The 19,475-nt window shown below is 37.2% G+C and overlaps 3 non-coding genes across 3 annotated transcripts; all 3 read right to left on the minus strand.

The window, feature by feature from the left end:
- Positions 1-12,914: 12,914 nt before the first annotated feature.
- Positions 12,915-12,986, minus strand: trnay-gua. Its single transcript has one exon. It is a non-coding gene; the product is annotated as a tRNA-Tyr (tRNA).
- A 1,070-nt stretch (positions 12,987-14,056) lies between these two features.
- trnac-gca lies at positions 14,057-14,128 on the minus strand. The gene has a single exon. It is a non-coding gene; the product is annotated as a tRNA-Cys (tRNA).
- Positions 14,129-16,865: 2,737 nt separating this feature from the next.
- Positions 16,866-16,937, minus strand: trnac-gca. Its single transcript has one exon. It is a non-coding gene; the product is annotated as a tRNA-Cys (tRNA).
- Positions 16,938-19,475: the final 2,538 nt, after the last annotated feature.

The following is a 19,475-nucleotide window of genomic DNA, read 5'->3' on the forward strand; positions in this document are numbered from 1 at the left end:
TAAGACATAATATTGTGTTTTCTGTTGGTCTGCTTGAGATTAGAATCTGACTAACTCAAGCCGGGAGCACCGAATAAGGGAAAGTTAGGATTCTGTCCAACTGCGTTCACCTCACAAATTCCTAGTGGGCCGTCCAGCTGTTGAATGGAAAAAGCCTCCATATCCTTTATGGCGCCAGCTGTGAAAACAGTACATCAATATGATGAACTGTAAATTCGGCCATGTATCTAATAATGCTGCTTTTTGTTAACATGAGGGTCACTATGAATGATTATACAGTATTCTAGTCTAGTTTGAGCAGACAGGGCAGGTTTAGTCACACAGGTCTACTCAAAATGTGTCTCACACCCCACACAAACACTCACACACGCTCACACGCACACATTTTTGGAGGATGACCCAAACGTCTGCCATAATCATCAGTGAGTCTCAATTTTGTTGAGGCCTGCACTGACGGCAGCATGAGAGTTCGCTGGATTGTTCTGTGACGCAACAGTTTGGACAGCGACATCATTGTTCCCGTGACAGTTACACCTCAGCTTTTCTGTATTCTGTAGCCTCCAGCCACCGGAATGTGAACCTGGCGCGGCATGCCTCTGCACGCACAGTATGTAATATTTTTTTTACCATTCATTCCTCTCACAGAGCTGTTTAAAAGTGTTTTAAATGATTCAGATTTCAAACCCTTTAACCTCTGTTTTGCATTCTTAATAACATTTTTTTCTGCACATTTCCTCAATTGCAAAGTTCATGGTTGTTTAAATAATCATATGCAAAATCTGAATACCCCTGGTCAAATTATTTTAGTTAACTCATCCTCCACAGGGAACATACTGAAACCTGACATTCTCTGCTAATATAGTACACAGTTTCTATTTGTTTGCTGTGTTTGATATATTGGAAAGATATATAACCTAAAACAGAAAATGTGTCATAACCCTTGCTTGTTACATTTTATGTTTAATTTCCCAATGTGTTAAATTCAGCAAATAAAGCGTGTTCTCTGTAAAGGACGTGTAAACTTGTTCTCACTTAGAAAACCAAACCAAACCAAGCAAAACATGTCATTTAACCAGAAGCACCCAAACTTTTGAATATAACTGTGAATTTTGTCTTCACCAAATAACTTTTCCTCATTTCTAGTTTATTTTTAAAAGTGTAGAAATACTGGAAATATAGGCTTTTCTGACAAAACTTTCCACATTTCATCATACATTCATCAAACTCTATAGGACATGAGTATAAATTTGAGGCCAGACATTAAGCTCAGGGTTTTTAAAACCTAGTGCTGGAATAAAAAGGTTTACATTTACATAAATGTAAATTCCCTTTACATTTATGTAACCTAGACAGTGGTTAGACTTAACATTGGTTTAAGACACTGCTGTTTGGTAATATTTTTGCTTCAGAAACACAGTACTTTCTAATTTGACATGTTTACATTCCTGCCTCTCTCTCCTCAGCTTTAATAGGTACCATATGGCAGCCCAACCAAGCAGAGCCCAGAAAGTGTCCGCTACTATTTCAGTAAATGTGCCATGAAATACTGACAATAAAGCACCATTTTCTTTAGTTATTACTTTCAAAAAAGTTTACATTTGTAAACTTTCTTTCATCCTTAGTTTACATTAAGCACCACTAGCCATTTTCTGAACCATTTCTCCTTTTTGATTTTTGAAATAGTTATTAATCATTCTCTCAGACTGCTCACTTTGAAGCTGAACTTGGCTTGAAGTTTGCACTGATGCCAGTGGGAAAGGTCAGTCACTGAGGGTGGCTGACTTTGCCACCTAAGCTCCTGTTCGTGACTCATAAACGTCTTTTATGATTCACAAGATAACAACATCTTTTAGAGAGTTGTTTCTCAAATTCATCCTCCAGGCCCCCCAGATGGTCCACATTTTCGATGTATTCCAGTTGTCAACGCATAGGAATAGAGCAAAAAATGTGGACCATCTGGGGGGTCCTGAGGAGCAGTTTGAAGTCCATGTTTTTACTTACCTAGTAAAGTAGGCCTTAAATCTAGTGAACTTCTGGATGTGCACCAAGAGGTCTGCTTTTTAAAGGATTTATGTTGTGGTTTGCCTTTGAGCAATTTGGTTTAGTTGCTTGACAAAGTCAAGAAAACATCCTGAATATGCAAGCTGAATATACTGTAAGTGAACATACAAAAGATTCACCATGACTTTGCAGGAGTTGCAGCAATCCTGCCATCAGGCAGGAGATTCCACAGCATCCAGGCTAGAACAACCCAGTTAATGAACAGTTTCTACCCACAGGCTGTCAGGCTTCTGAATAAACTGAGAAGCTGTGGGTCTTTCCCCAACTCACTCAATCACTTTGTCAGCATTATTACTAGATCATATCACTGCTGTGGACAATAACACTTTAACACTAAGTCACTTTAAAGAACAATAACTAAGTCACTTTAAAATGTATATTTTAAATGATATTTTATGTATATTTAATATATTTCAGTTTTTTAAAATATATTTTACTTTTACTTATTTACTTTCTGTAGAGTGATTACCTGAGCCTCACCGCAAGCATTTCAATGCATAAATGTCCTGACATTTTGTGCAAATGACAAATAAATGAAACTGAAACTAATAAAAGTTGTTTTCTTGAGGTTACAACCTATTTAAGACAACACAAGTTATTTCCTTGAGATCACAATCTTGTTATCTTGTTGACAAATAGGTCACGATCTTGAGAACTATTTCATGGCCACTCCAGACTTCTGTAAACTCACATCTAAAAATGAATGCGTACATTGCTTTAAAACATGGCAATGACATGTTCAGAATCAATCAATAAATGTGTTACCATAGAAATGCAATAGCAGCTTGTATAGAAGAGGACTATGTGTATGAGCTGAACAGAATAAAGTTGAATGTGTGTAGCTACTGTCTGTTTATTCTTTAATATGTTCAGTTTCAGTATCAGTTTTGACATTTCAGTAGCTGCTGCATCTCACTGAACTGGGACTGTGGATGATAGCTGCACGTTCAGAGGTAAAATCAGGATTATGATGAGAGCTGTAAGTAAAATAACATCACACAGCATTCAGTATTTTTAGCTTAGTTAACCAAAAAAGCCATCATACTTTTGTGCTGGTTTCTGCAACATTTACATCTGCTTAGAGGAAGTTGTATATATTTAGTAGATTCTAAGCTCAATGTTAGAACTACTTTGTGTGGTGCATCCCATTTTGATTTAGACAAACGTAGTTAAGAAACACTTACATTAGTTAGTTTGTGTTTAAACTTACAACAGCCCACAGTTCCAGAATGGGAACAATCACACCAAAGAGTTCCTGTCCTAACTAAACCTTCTAGTAGGCAATGCAAATGAGGGTATCTCTAATTGGATACTACATACAAGACTAGCAGCTGTTTACAATCTGAATTTAAATTCTGAATCTCAATATAAGTGGAAAAACATCTAGTTTGTTTACTTGATATGATGCATAAAAGTAGGAGCTGTAAACTTGGCATGACACTAAATTAATCACAAGGTTACGAATTGTGGTTCGGCATGTTTGTTTTGAAGCGCGTTCGTACGTAATTCACTAGTCATTTCTCTAGAGAGAACCTTTTGCTTCTGATGTATATACAGTCATATGCAGACACAGATGCACACACACAGATAAAAGGGGAGGGGATTTCCATTTTCATCAGTCCCTTTTTTCTAGCCTAATCCGCTTCTCAATGACGTGTGGTATGTGTGGAATGTTTGGGAGACAGAGAGTTAGAAAGAGAGGAAAGAAAGTGGGGAGAAGACAGCGGGTGATAAATGACTCAACGTGCTTTTTTCTTAGCGTGTTCGTTTATGGTATACTTCCGCCGGTCTACATCAGAATTGAATCATGAGGTTGAAGTGGCAAAAAAAGCTCATATCCTATGCTGCTCACTGAAGACTGGCTGATGAGTTTAACAGAGCAAGTAGCAAAACATGGTTATACAGTAGGCACATTAATATCCAGTGTGTCCAGCATATTTAACCTGTTTTATGCTCAGTATTAAAAGGGGAATTTTACAGGCTTAGACATTTCTGCACAGTTCTCTTACTGAGATGCAAAAAAGCCATTTAGAGTGGTTTGAATGAAGCACAATAGAAGCACGTACTGATATAGCAATTTTCTAGCTATTCAAAATGACCAGTGAACCTACGCTTTTTTTTTTAATATGTTTTTATGTGTAATGTTAATAATGGGTTGAGTACATGCCGCCCCCCCCCCAGGCGACTCTGAGGGAGAAGTAGCTTAGAATGTGAGTGTGTGTGTGTGTGTGTGTGTGTGTATGGGAGTACATGCCATGCATATAACTCTACATTGAGTATATATTTTTGAAAAATACATTTTAGACCAAAGCCTTATCTCCTTATCTCAAATCTATTGGAAAATGTGTCTGGCATCAAGCAACAAATGTGTAGCCCTTTCAAGTAACAGCTTTCTGTGAGGGAGTTGTTTAAGGCATTAAACACTTTGGATGTTTGGTTCTTATCACACCACTACGAACAACTGGCACTCTGTAAGTTTGCCTAGAATGATGCACTCTCTCTGACTTTCTACACATCTTAATGATAGAATTTTGCAGAAATTTTGATAAACCGGCAGAATTCCTCTTTAAATATCTATAAAGATTTAGCAAAGCATGTGCAGGCATGTAAGCCTTTCACTCCTGAGTACATTCAATCATGAGAGGGAAAAGAGCAAGAATAAGACCTTTAATGCCATGTCCTGTGAGCTCCTTTCAGGGTTTTGGAAAACCCATGAGCCAATTACACATGAATACAGTTCATCTTTACCCTTGCATCCTAACAATTAATCAATTTTTTTTCTATCAGAATTTAAAATCTAGGATTAGTGACTGATAGCTGACCAAGGTGAGTTTTGCTCTATATTTGATATCAGCCTATCCCCGCCATGCCACTGATCAACTTATTATAATCAAAGAGCGCACTCTAGTGTTCTTTTGTAGTTACACTACATGAATGCAAATGTGAGAAAGAGGCATTAACAAAAAGCTGTCATTTTTTTATGTCATTTAAGCAATAGATTTCCTTTGTTAAATAGTCAAAGCACTAAAATCATTTTTTTTTCTTCAATGGGGCCAACAAGAACTGCAAAGCAAGATAATCTCCATCAGTCCTGTTAGTTTCACCAATCAGAAATAAGCTACAAGTGTAATACACGTTATGTACAAAAGTATGCAGACACCCATTCTAATTAGTGAATTCAGCTACTTTAAGTTACTGACACAGGTGATCAAATGTACACACATAGCATAGTCTCTACAGAAAGGTACTGTCAATACATGTACTTAGTAAAAAAAACATTAATATAAATAATGTACTGTACATTACGTATATAAAGCTGAAAAAAATCTCCACAACAATAACAATAACAATAATACCATGACATGAAATTCTGTTATCAGAAAGCCAGTAGCCAAGAAAAGTTGTTAAATGTCCCAACTTACCTCAAAGTCTTTGTGATAACCAATTTGACATGTATGCTAACTGTGGCTATATCTTAACAGACTTCAGTTAGTTGTCTTACCTCCTTGCACCATCCATCTGACATTCATTTTCAACAAGATGCCCCTGCTGAAGAAAAGCATTCCCACAGCATGATGCTGCCACCCTTTTTACTTTTAGGATAGTGTTTGTTGAGGAACAGACAGTGCTAGGTTTTATGCTATACACAAACCTCATGCTTCATTTTATCTGGGTCACTCAGATGCTTTCTGACAAAATACAGATGTGTTTTGATGTGTTTTTCTTTAATTAATGGCTTCTTTTTAGCCATCTATACATACAGACCAGTTGCAGAGCTATTGATATCACTAACTGGTGCACCTTCACTCTAGTCTCAGCTACTAAACTCTTTAGCTCCTTCAGAGTGATTGTTGGCCTCTACAGCTTCCCTTACAGGTTCCATTTTGCTCTAATGCTGAGTTTTATGGGACATACTTGTCTGGGCTGTGACTATCTCCTATGATGCAATTTCTATTTCCTTATAATTGATCCAATTTTTCTTTTTCTTATTCTAGTGTTATCAGATTTCTTAAAACAGAAGCATAGATTAAAAACAATAACACAAACTAAATTCACATTTATAAACTTGTGCTGTAAGTATGTATTTTAAAGTGAAGACTTCAGAGCATTGAAATTTCAGGCCTGGCTGGTCCGTATGAGATGTAGTTTTAAGACATTATTGGAAAAAGGAGCTTTCTGAGAATGATGTCCAATTCTGAGTGGCTCAAGAAGGTAGCACCCAGATGGTGACCTCTTGATCTGTTAAAAACTCAAACACTGAGCTGTACCCCCTGACTTCTAGAATGAACAATGAATCCATATCAGAAGAGGATTCAGATCCAAGAGTCAAAACTGTTAGAGAAAATATCCATCAAATCATCAGATTCCCATCAAATCCATATGAAAATAGGTTTAAGATGCAGTTATCACAGTTGTAGAAAATTCTTGATCTATCAAATCATCAGATCCATCAGAACCACAAAAATCTGAGTTTAAATGTGAAATTCCCTGAATTCATTTTGAAGTAAAGATTTAATAAGCTTGAAATGTTTCACCTGGGTCATTACAAACACCTGCTTTTTAAATGTACAGCAACCTTCTTTTGGTCACTTTCAATTCTAAGTTAAATGCTAGAAAACACCCAGAACTGAACTTGGAACCTCCTGATCAGTCCAAGGCTTGACCACTGAGATATATTGTGGCTCTTGAAAATTTGATGATGGAACAAAAAAATTCCATATCAGATAATAAATTTGGGGGGCAGTCTTGATGTTTTAAATAAGTAGAATCTTGGAGTCACGTGACTGACTGAACATGATGGCGACTTAGGTTTTTTGATCCCGGCTCGGCTACACCAAATTGTTGTTTTTCTCCTGTCAGATGATATTTGGTTACACTCAAGTACTGGTCTAGTCTTTCTGAACCGATATGGCAGCTAAATCCAAAAGCTCGCGCTCCGACATTGAGGCAATAACCGAGTCTGTGTTGGAAAAGTTACTCGACAAACAGCGGAACTTTCTGGAACCACGGCTCGCACAGATTCAGCAGTTGGGAGGGGACACTGACGCTAAGTTAACTGCGATTCAGGCTAAGCTGGACGTGTTAACGGCTAGCATTGAAACGATAAACTCCAAGGTGAATGCGATAGAGTCTGCAGTGGAATCCAACTTGAGCACCATTAAGAGTCATCAAAAAACTCTTCAAGTGATGGAACTCAAGCTAGCGGATTTTGAGGACCGCAACAGGAGGTGTAACGTACTAATCATCGGCCTGAAAGAAGGCACTGAAGGTGATAACGCTACCCAGTTCCTCACGCACTCACTCCCACAGTGGTTCCCCTCATTAACCGGGTCCTCGATAGAGTTTATGCGCGCTCATAGGATTTACAATGAAGCAGCATCTAAACGTGGAGAGAATTGCACGCTGATTTTCAACGTTCTGCGATACACGACCCGGCAAGCCATCCTGCACGCTGCTAAAAAGGAGCCTCTCACGCTGAACGGCCGCACCATCCGCTTCGCACCGGACTTCAGCAACCATACAGTGATGTGACGGCGGGCCTTTTCTCTTGCCATGTCAACAGCCCGTGCCAGGGGTATGGAGTTCTTCCTAGTCTACCCAGCTACATTGAAGATTAAAGAAGGTGCTCATTTTCGCTCCTTCACGTCTTATAAGGAAGCTGAGGACTTTCTGAATACAATATCCGATCCCTCCGCAGCTGCTTCTCCCTCATCTTCACATACTGAGTGAGACCAAGGCCTCTCAAAGTTAACTTGTGTTAACTAGCCGGTAGTTACTGGTTATCCGTTTCAATGCTACACCCCGGTAAATGGAGTCAGTTTACTTGTGGGGTATCTCCAGCAGGTTTTGTGTTGTGTTTGAAGGTTTGCTTAGCCCTGTTGGCATTGGCAATACCATACTCTTGTGCGTATAGTTTATATAGTTGACTTTTCAATGATGTTTTGTTACTGCTTATAGCAACTCATTGTATATAGTTAAATTAATAACAAGGGTATGGGGTATACTATTCCGGAGTTATAGCTGATCTTGTTAACACAGTGCCCTTGCGCCCTGATGGGAATATCTCTTTTCTGGTTACTTTACAAGCGAGCTGGAATCACTTTTGCTGCCCCATTTTCAAATTTGGTCACGGACCATCTGTGGTTACTTGTTAAACTTGTGTCTTTGTTTTTATATAATTTGTACCTATTAGGGGAGGCTTTAATGTTTTTCTTGTATGTCCGTGTTGTGTATGTCCAATTTTTTACTCTGTTCCTTTAAGGGTGAGTTATTTCAAGGAGGAGGAGGGATTGCTCTATGTTCCAAGCACCAGTATCTTAAGGCATGTGATTGGGAGTACTGGATTTCCAAATTTGTGTTCATTTTATGTGGTTTGGTGGGTCAGATGCGTGCATACCATCAGTAATTTTTTTTTGTACTACCTGTAATGAGTCAACTTAATTTTTTTGTTTGGAACTGCGGGGGCTTAAATGCTCCCCATAAACGAGTCAGCTCTCTTAATTTATTACATCAAAAAGGTATAGATATTGCGCTATTACAGGAGACACATCTTCTAAAATCTGATATTAGATACTTGGCTGACAAAAGGTATCACACAATTGCATTCTCTGCTTCTGATAGCAAAACTAAAGGGGTGGATATTGTTGTCAGACGCAGTCTGAAGCTTAAGCTATTAGGCACGTGGGCAGACGAGGCAGGTAGAATTACGATTGCCAGGGCTGAAATTTATAACAAGAAAATTGCCTTCCTCTCTGTGTATGCCCCCAATATGTTTGATAAATGTTTTTATGATTTACTTACGCAACAAATGCTTGACTTGGTGGATTATGACTTTGTTGTTGGAGGGGACTCTAAATTGGATAGCTCAAATGTATCAAGATCTAGAGATCAGTGTCTTGCCACAGCAGCACTGCAGACTTGGGCCAATAGCTTGGGTCTGGTGGACATCTGGTGATCAATTAATCCTACGGTACAAGATTTCTCTTTTTATTCTGCTCGGCATCAATCTTTTTCTAGAATTGATTACCTCTTCACCTCTCCGAGTCTTTTCCATAATGTTAATGTTAAGTAGAACTACAACGTAAATTCTCAGAACAGGAGGCATTAAGTCGTGATTTGATTAAGAAAGAAATAAATAATCTTCTTAAGCAGCACTCTGAATTTCAAATACACAGGACCAGACAGCGGTACTATTTTCAGGGTGCCAGGCCCAGCCACCTCCTAGCCATGAAAATCAGATCAAGTGAACAATTTGCTGATATTCCAGTTATTAGAACACTAAATGGTAGTATTACCTCAGACCCTCAAAAAATTAATGATACCTTTAAACATTTCTACTCCAACCTTTATAAAACTGAAATAATTACGGATCAGGATAGATGTGATGAGTTTTTACGGAAGCTTGACCTTTCTCGTTTATCCAATTTAGACTCTACTGAATTGGAAAATCCTATCTCTATAGAGGAACTGCGAGCTGCAACATTTGACATGCAGAGGGGCAAATCACCGGGGCTGGATGGGATCCCACCTGAATTTTACGTCACTTTTTGGAAACATATTAGTCCCTTTTTTTTAAGAATGATCGAATATTCTATGGAAAAGGGGGGTTTTGCTAGGGATGTCAATACAGCCTTAATTTCCTTGCTCTTGAAAAAGGACAAAGACCCTGCTGACTGCGCAAGTTATCGTCCCCTTAGCCTACTAAATTCGGACTTGAAAATTTATGCTAAATTAATTGCTCGTCGTCTCCAACCACATATTGCATCTCTTGTCAATCCTGATCAAACGGGTTTCATTAAATCTAGGCTCGCATCTGACAATGTGAGACATCTCCTTCATATAGTCGATGAAGCAACTGACATCCAAACACCTGTGGCCGTTTTATCTTTAGATGCTATGAAAGCCTTTGATAGGCTAGAGTGGTCTTTCTTATGGTCAACACTCAAATTTTTGGGGTTTGGAGACGGGTTTATTCATATGATTAAGGTTTTATATGCTAAGCCCTCTGCTTCAGTATTAACAGGACGTATTTTTTCTTCTCTTTTCCCTGTATCAAGATCGTCACGACAGGGCTGTCCACTTAGTCCCTTGCTTTTTGCCCTTTCCCTTGAACCCTAGCACAAACAATTCGACAGTCCTCTGAGTTGATCCCCGTCTCTATTCACAATACTCAACATCATGTAGCCTTGTATGCTGACGATGTCTTAGTTTTCATGGGAGAACCGTCGCGGTCTATTCCTCATCTTCTGTCTATCTGTGATGAATATGGCTCTATCTCTGGTTTCAAAATTAACTGGTCCAAGTCTGCTTTGCTACCTCTAAATGAATTGGCTACCACTACACCTTTTGTGGCCAATATCCCAGTGGTTCAGAACTTTAAGTATTTAGGTGTGGAAATTTTCCCCTCCATTAATCACACTGTCAAGTATAATTACTCTTCTATACTCAGCAAAGTGTGTGATGATTTGGAAAGATGGACAAGTCTTCCTCTCTCATTGCAGGCCCGGGTATCGATTGTAAAAATGAATGTTCTTCCCAGAATTAATTTTATCAGTTCAATGATTCCCCTTCCTCCCCCCTCTGATTAATGGAAAAAACTTAATTCTATCATGTCTGATTTTATTTGGAAAAAGAAGCAACCTCGTCTTAAATTGTCCACCTTACAAAGGCGGAGGGAGGAGGGTGGGTTAGCGGTTCCTAATTTTAAGTTATACCATTGTTCTTTTGTACTGAGGCCAGTACGCACCTGGCTGGACTCAAAAATGAGTGTTTCCTGGTGCTCGATTGAGCAAAATGCTGTACATCCTTGGAAACTGGAGGATATTCTCTCTGCGAACATTAGTAATAAGCAATGCCAGCTACGGTTTGGGCCAATTATCTCATATCTCATTCAGATATGGCAGGACATGGAAAAACTAGCTAAAATACCTTGATAAGTGGCATGAAGATTCTCCACTTTTTAATAACGGAGGCCTGTTAATTGGAGGAAGGCCTATTACCGCATCTCTTTGGGCCGATAGGGGTATTTCTCATCTGGGAAACATTTTTGATGATAACGGCTTATGATCATTTAAGGATATTCAGTCTAGTTTCAACTTACCCACGTCTTCCTTTTTTTTTTATCTACAGCTGAGGTCTGTCCTTAGAGCAAATGGTATTTCATTGCAGCATCGGTTATCTACCCACCCCATTTACAACATATTTGGTCATTCAGATAAGACTAGGGGAATGGTATCTAGGCTTTATCGGTTTCTATTGGAAACATCCTATCTACCTCTCACCTCATACATGCTCTGGAAACGGGACTGCTCTGATTTAGATGATAACTTTGATTGGGCGGTGGTCTGGTCTAATATTCTAGAAGCTTCCCGGAACCCTGATCACCAGTTAATTCATTGGAACTATATACACAGAACCTACCTCACTCCTCGCAAACTTTCCTTTATGAATATTCTTAATAATCCTACGTGCACACTGTGTTCTACAAAGGCTTGCGGTACTTTTCTTCACATGTATTGGGAATGCCCTCTTGTAACATCATTTTGGGACAAGGTTGCTTCTAGGCTCTCAAATCTTGTTTCGCTGGAGATACCCGCCATCATACCTACTCTACTGTTTAATGACTTTTCGGAACTCTCTTTATCCAAAAGTGAAAAACGTATTATTCTGGCTGGACTCACTGCGGCAAAGAAAATGATCGCAGTTCGTTGGAAACCTCCTCATTCTCTCTCGATTACAGCCTGGACTTTTTCTTTCTTGGACATAATGTACATGGAACTCTCCACTGCCCGAGTTAATGGTGCTAATGAAGCTAATATTAATATTTGGTACGATGCAATCGAAACCCTGAAAAATATGTAACATGTTGTAAAAACTCCCCCCCCCCCCCACCTTTTTTTTTTTTTCTTTCCCCTATATTATTTTATTTTATTTTATTTTATGGTCTCGTTATGTCCTTTGTTCTATCTGTGCTTGTGTGATTTGTGTTATGTGTTTTTGCAGTACTGGTTACTGCTTTCATTAAACATAATAAAGAATTGATCGCAAAAAAAAAAAATAAGTAGAATCTTAAAAGGGAAAAAATGGAAAAATGCATCAAAACTCTACAAACTGCATTTGATACCTGCAGAGTTTATTCTTAAGGAAAGATTTCAGAAACTTGAAGTCTTCAGATGGGGCTAGCAGAAATTACTCCTATTTAAAATTGCTGCATGAATTACTGCTGTTTAAAAGCATACTCTGAAAAAAAATTGTCTGTTTGAATTCCAAGATTTCAAAACAAATGAAAATAGAGAACAAAACAACACAAGAACTTACGTTTTCTATGTGAAATTCCTTGAATATGTATTAAAGTAAACATTTCAACATTTTTTTAATTTCAGGCTTAAGTTAGAAAAATAAGACACACTTTGATTTCAAATCAGTTGTATGTGATAATTTAATCAAAATATTCTGTGTAAGGAGGTGTGCAGATTTAATATCTGAACTTGATCTGCTTTCAAAAGCTCTATCAGCTACCTATAAAAAAACATTTATGCCAATCCATCTAGATCCATTAAATAATCAGATCTCAAAAAAGGGAAACCTGGATTAAAACAAAAAAACTTAAGGAGGACGATGGAGATTTCAGACCTATGTGTCAATGTTGGTAGACATTCCCAATACATGAATTCATTAGATCCCCCAAGCAGGAAACCTGAGTTACAAGATCAATACTTACTCTGAAACTGCTTTTGACAAAGCCTAGATTTTCAGGTCGCAGGTAATTCAGAGAAATTTGCAACAGCTCTCCAGAAATACATTCAGGAAGCCTACACTTCTAGAGCAAATGGCAAATCTAAGGGTTTCAAGCAAGGGTGCACCCAGATTTAACCTGGGGACCTCTTGATCTACAGTCAAATGCTCTACCACTGAGCTATACCCCCTGCTGCTTAAAACCATTAAAGCAATTTGAAAAAAAAACTTGGAATAGAAGAGGATTCAAAATGAAATTTTTATCTCAATAATAAATTCTGCATCTCGAGAAACATCAAAATGTTACAAATTTGAAAGCCTTAAACAATAAACAAATTTCATGATTCTTTTTGAAAACCTCTTACATTTTTCGAAAGGAAAGCTTTAAGAAACTTAAAATGTGTATGTTGGGCTGTCAGAGATTTAAAGGAAACACTTGAGAATCTTGATATGTCTGGTAATGGAGATTTCAGACCTATGTGTCAATCTTGGCAGAAAATCACAACACATCAATTCATTAGATCCCCTAGCAGGAAACCTGAGTTACAAGATCAAGGCTGGCTCTGAATCTACTTTTGACAAAGCCTAGTTTTTCAGTTCTCAGGTAATTCAGAGTAATTTGCAACACCTCTCCAGAAATACATTCAGGATGCCTACTCTTCTAGAGCAAACGGCAAGTCTAAGGTTTTCAGGGAAGGGGGCACCCAGATTTGAACGGGGGACCTCTTGATCTGCAGTCAAATGCTCTACCACTGAGCTATACCCCCTGGTGCAAACACACTAAAAAAAACTTGGAATAGTCTGGGACTCAAAATTAAACTTTTCATCTCCATAAAAAATTCTGCATCTCTAGAAATGTCAAAACGTTATACATTTGAAAGCCTTAAACAAGGAAACAATTTCATGATTGTTTTTGAAAACCTCTTACATTTCTCGAAAGGAAAGCTTTAAGAAACTTTATATGTGTATGCTGGGCTTTCAGAGATTTAAAGGAAACACTTCAGAATTTTGACATCTCTGCCAATGAAGATTTCAGACCTATATGTCCACCTTGTGAGAAACTCACTGTACATTAAATCTTTAGAACATCACAAAAAGAAACTTGATGTAAAAGAAAAAACTTGCTGTGAATATACATTTGAAAGATAAGAAAGGATATTAATTTCTCTGGTGATTTTGCGATATATGCAACATCATGCCTGAATTACATTTTCAAAAGCTTTGATTTTAGACCAAATAACAAATCTAAGGTTTTCAGGAAAGGGGGCACCCAGATTTGAACTGGGGACCTCTTGATCTGCAGTCAAATGCTCTACCACTGAGCTATACCCCCTGGTGCAAACATGATAAAAAAAACTTGGAATAGTCAGGGACTCAAAATGAAACTTTTCATCTCCTTAAAAAATTCTGCATCTCTAGAAACGTCAAAACGTTATAAATTTAAAAGCCTTATACAATGAACCAATTTCATGATTGTTTTTGAAAACCTCTTACATTTTTCGAAAGGAAAGCTTTAAGAAACTTTAGAATTTTGACATGTCTGCCAATGAAGATTTCAGACCTATATGTCCACCTTGTGAGAAACTCACTGTACATTAAATCTTTAGAACATCACAAAAGGAAACTTGATTTGAAAGAAAAAACTTGCTGTGAATGTACATTTGAAAGATGAGAAAGGATATTAATTTCTCTGGTGATTTTGCGATATATGCAACATCATGCCTGAATTACATTTTCAAAAGCTTTGATTTTAGAGGAAATATCAAATCTAAGGTTTTCAGGAAAGGGGACACCCAGATTTGAACTGGGGACCTCTTGATCTGCAGTCAAATGCCCTACCACTGAGCTATACCCCCTGCTGCTTATAACCATGAAAGCAAATTGAAAAAAAAAAAACTTGGAATAGAAGCGGATTCCAAATGAAACTTTTTATCTCCATAAAAAACTCTGCATCTCTAGAAACGTCAAAATGTTACACATTTGAAAGCCTTAAACAATAAACAAATTTCATGATTCTTTTTGAAAACCTCTCGCATTTTTCGAAAGGAAAGCTTTAAGAAACTTAAAATGTGTATGCTGGGCTTTCAGAGATTTAAAGGAAACACTTGAGAATCTTGATATGTCTGGTAATGGAGATTTCAGACCTATGTGTCAATCTTGGCAGAAAATCACAATACATCAATTCATTAGATCCCCCAAGCAGAAAACCTGAGCTACAAGATCAATACTTGCTCTGAATCTACTTTTGACAAAGCCTAGTTTTTAAGTTCTCAGGTAATTCAGAGTAATTTGCAACACCTCTCCAGAAATACATTCAGGAAGCCTACTCTTCTAGAGCAAATGGAAAATCTAAAGTTTTCAGGCAAGGGGGCACCCAGATTTGAAGTGGGGACCTCTTGATCTGCAGTCAAATGCTCTACCACTGAGCTATACCCCCTGGTGCAAATCAAATTAAAAAAACTTGGAAAAGTCAGGGACTCAAAATAAAACTTTTCATCTCCATAAAAAATTCTGCATCTCTAGAAACGTCAAAACGTTATACATTTTTGAAAGCCTTATACAATGAACCAATTTCATGATTCTTCTTGAAAACCTCTTACATTTTTCGAAAGGAAAGCTTTAAGAAACTTTATATGTGTATGCTGGGCTTTCAGAGATTTAAAGGAAACACTTCAGAATTTTGACATATATGCCAATGAAGATTTCAGACCTATATGTCCACCTTGTGATAAACTCACTGTACATTAAATCTTTAGAACATCACAAAAGGAAACTTGATTTGAAAGAAAAAACTTGCTGTGAATGTACATTTGAAAGATAAGAAAGGATGTTAATTTTGCGATATATGCAACATCATGCCTGAATTACATTTTCAAAAGCTTTGATTTTAGAGGAAATATCAAATCTAAGGTTTTCAGGCAAGGGGGCACCCAGATTTGAACTGGGGACCTCTTGATCTGCAGGCAAATGATCTACCACTGAGCTATACCCCCTGGTGCAAACGCGATAAAAAAAACTTGGAATAGTCAGGGACTCAAAATGAAACTTTTCATCTCCTTAAAAAATTCTGCATCTCTAGAAACGTCAAAACGTTATAAATTTAAAAGCCTTATACAATGAACCAATTTCATTATTGTTTTTGAAAACCTCTTACAGTTTTTCGAAAGGAAAGCTTTAAGAAACGTTATATGTGTATGTTGGGCTTTCAGAGATTTAAAGGAAACACTTCAGAATTTTGACATGTCTGCCAATGAAGATTTCAGACCTATATGTCCACCTTGTGAGAAACTCACTGTACATTAAATCTTTAGAACATCACAAAAGGAAACTTGATTTGAAAGAAAAAACTTGCTGTGAATGTACATTTGAAAGATGAGAAAGGATATTAATTTCTCTGGTGATTTTGCGATATATGCAACATCATGCCTGAATTACATTTTCAAAAGCTTTGATTTTAGAGGAAATATCAAATCTAAGGTTTTCAGGAAAGGGGGCACCCAGATTTGAAGTGGGGACCTCTTGATCTGCAGTCAAATGCCCTACCACTGAGCTATACCCCCTGCTACTTATAACCATGAAAGCAAATTGAAAAAAAAAAAAACTTGGAATAGAAGCGGATTCAAAATGAAACTTTTTATCTCCATAAAAAACTCTGCATCTCTAGAAACGTCAAAATGTTACACATTTGAAAGCCTTAAACAATAAACAAATTTCATGATTCTTTTTGAAAACCTCTCACATTTTTCGAAAGGAAAGCTTTAAGAAACTTAAAATGTGTATGCTGGGCTTTCAGAGATTTAAAGGAAACACTTGAGAATCTTGATATGTCTGGTAATGGAGATTTCAGACCTATGTGTCAATCTTGGCAGAAAATCACAATACATCAATTCATTAGATCCCCCAAGCAGAAAACCTGAGCTACAAGATCAATACTTGCTCTGAATCTACTTTTGACAAAGCCTAGTTTTTCAGTTCTCAGGTAATTCAGAGTAATTTGCAACACCTCTCCAGAAATACATTCAGGAAGCCTACTCTTCTAGAGCAAATGGCAAATCTAAGGTTTTCAGGCAAGGGGGCACCCAGATTTGAACTGGGGACCTCTTGATCTGCAGTCAAATGCTCTACCACTGAGCTATACCCCCTGATGCAAATCAAACTAAAAAAACTTGGAATAGTCAGGGACTCAAAATGAAACTTTTCATCTCCATAAAAAATTCTGCATCTCTAGAAACATCAAAACGTTATACATTTTTGAAAGCCTTATACAATGAACAAATTTCATGATTCTTCTTGAAAACCTCTTACATTTTTCGAAAGGAAAGCATTAAGAAACTTTATATGTGTATGCTGGGCTTTCAGAGATTTAAAGGAAACACTTCAGAATTTTGACATGTCTGCCAATGAAGATTTCAGACCTATATGTCCACCTTGTGAGAAACTCACTGTACATTAAATCTTTAGAACATCACAAAAGGAAACTTGATTTGAAAGAAAAAACTTGCTGTGAATGTACATTTGAAAGATGAGAAAGGATATTAATTTCTCTGGTGATTTTGCGATATATGCAACATCATGCCTGAATTACATTTTCAAAAGCTTTGATTTTAGAGGAAATATCAAATCTAAGGTTTTCAGGAAAGGGGACACCCAGATTTGAACTGGGGACCTCTTGATCTGCAGTCAAATGCCCTACCACTGAGCTATACCCCCTGCTGCTTATAACCATGAAAGCAAATTGAAAAAAAAAAAAACTTGGAATAGAAGCGGATTCCAAATGAAACTTTTTATCTCCATAAAAAACTCTGCATCTCTAGAAACGTCAAAATGTTACACATTTGAAAGCCTTAAACAATAAACAAATTTCATGATTCTTTTTGAAAACCTCTCGCATTTTTCGAAAGGAAAGCTTTAAGAAACTTAAAATGTGTATGCTGGGCTTTCAGAGATTTAAAGGAAACACTTGAGAATCTTGATATGTCTGGTAATGGAGATTTCAGACCTATGTGTCAATCTTGGCAGAAAATCACAATACATCAATTCATTAGATCCCCCAAGCAGAAAACCTGAGCTACAAGATCAATACTTGCTCTGAATCTACTTTTGACAAAGCCTAGTTTTTAAGTTCTCAGGTAATTCAGAGTAATTTGCAACACCTCTCCAGAAATACATTCAGGAAGCCTACTCTTCTAGAGCAAATGGAAAATCTAAAGTTTTCAGGCAAGGGGGCACCCAGATTTGAAGTGGGGACCTCTTGATCTGCAGTCAAATGCTCTACCACTGAGCTATACCCCCTGGTGCAAATCAAATTAAAAAAACTTGGAAAAGTCAGGGACTCAAAATAAACTTTTCATCTCCATAAAAAATTCTGCATCTCTAGAAACGTCAAAACGTTATACATTTTGAAAGCCTTATACAATGAACCAATTTCATGATTCTTCTTGAAAACCTCTTACATTTTTCGAAAGGAAAGCTTTAAGAAACTTTATATGTGTATGCTGGGCTTTCAGAGATTTAAAGGAAACACTTCAGAATTTTGACATATATGCCAATGAAGATTTCAGACCTATATGTCCACCTTGTGATAAACTCACTGTACATTAAATCTTTAGAACATCACAAAAGGAAACTTGATTTGAAAGAAAAAACTTGCTGTGAATGTACATTTGAAAGATAAGAAAGGATGTTAATTTTGCGATATATGCAACATCATGCCTGAATTACATTTTCAAAAGCTTTGATTTTAGAGGAAATATCAAATCTAAGGTTTTCAGGCAAGGGGGCACCCAGATTTGAACTGGGGACCTCTTGATCTGCAGGCAAATGATCTACCACTGAGCTATACCCCCTGGTGCAAACGCGATAAAAAAAACTTGGAATAGTCAGGGACTCAAAATGAAACTTTTCATCTCCTTAAAAAATTCTGCATCTCTAGAAACGTCAAAACGTTATAAATTTAAAAGCCTTATACAATGAACCAATTTCATGATTGTTTTTGAAAACCTCTTACAGTTTTTCGAAAGGAAAGCTTTAAGAAACGTTATATGTGTATGTTGGGCTTTCAGAGATTTAAAGGAAACACTTCAGAATTTTGACATGTCTGCCAATGAAGATTTCAGACCTATATGTCCACCTTGTGAGAAACTCACTGTACATTAAATCTTTAGAACATCACAAAAGGAAACTTGATTTGAAAGAAAAAACTTGCTGTGAATGTACATTTGAAAGATGAGAAAGGATATTAATTTCTCTGGTGATTTTGCGATATATGCAACATCATGCCTGAATTACATTTTCAAAAGCTTTGATTTTAGAGGAAATATCAAATCTAAGGTTTTCAGGAAAGGGGGCACCCAGATTTGAAGTGGGGACCTCTTGATCTGCAGTCAAATGCCCTACCACTGAGCTATACCCCCTGCTACTTATAACCATGAAAGCAAATTGAAAAAAAAAAAAACTTGGAATAGAAGCGGATTCAAAATGAAACTTTTTATCTCCATAAAAAACTCTGCATCTCTAGAAACGTCAAAATGTTACACATTTGAAAGCCTTAAACAATAAACAAATTTCATGATTCTTTTTGAAAACCTCTCACATTTTTCGAAAGGAAAGCTTTAAGAAACTTAAAATGTGTATGCTGGGCTTTCAGAGATTTAAAGGAAACACTTGAGAATCTTGATATG

This window comes from Pygocentrus nattereri, chromosome 1, assembly GCF_015220715.1.
Source record: "Pygocentrus nattereri isolate fPygNat1 chromosome 1, fPygNat1.pri, whole genome shotgun sequence".
NCBI lineage: Eukaryota > Metazoa > Chordata > Actinopteri > Characiformes > Serrasalmidae > Pygocentrus > Pygocentrus nattereri.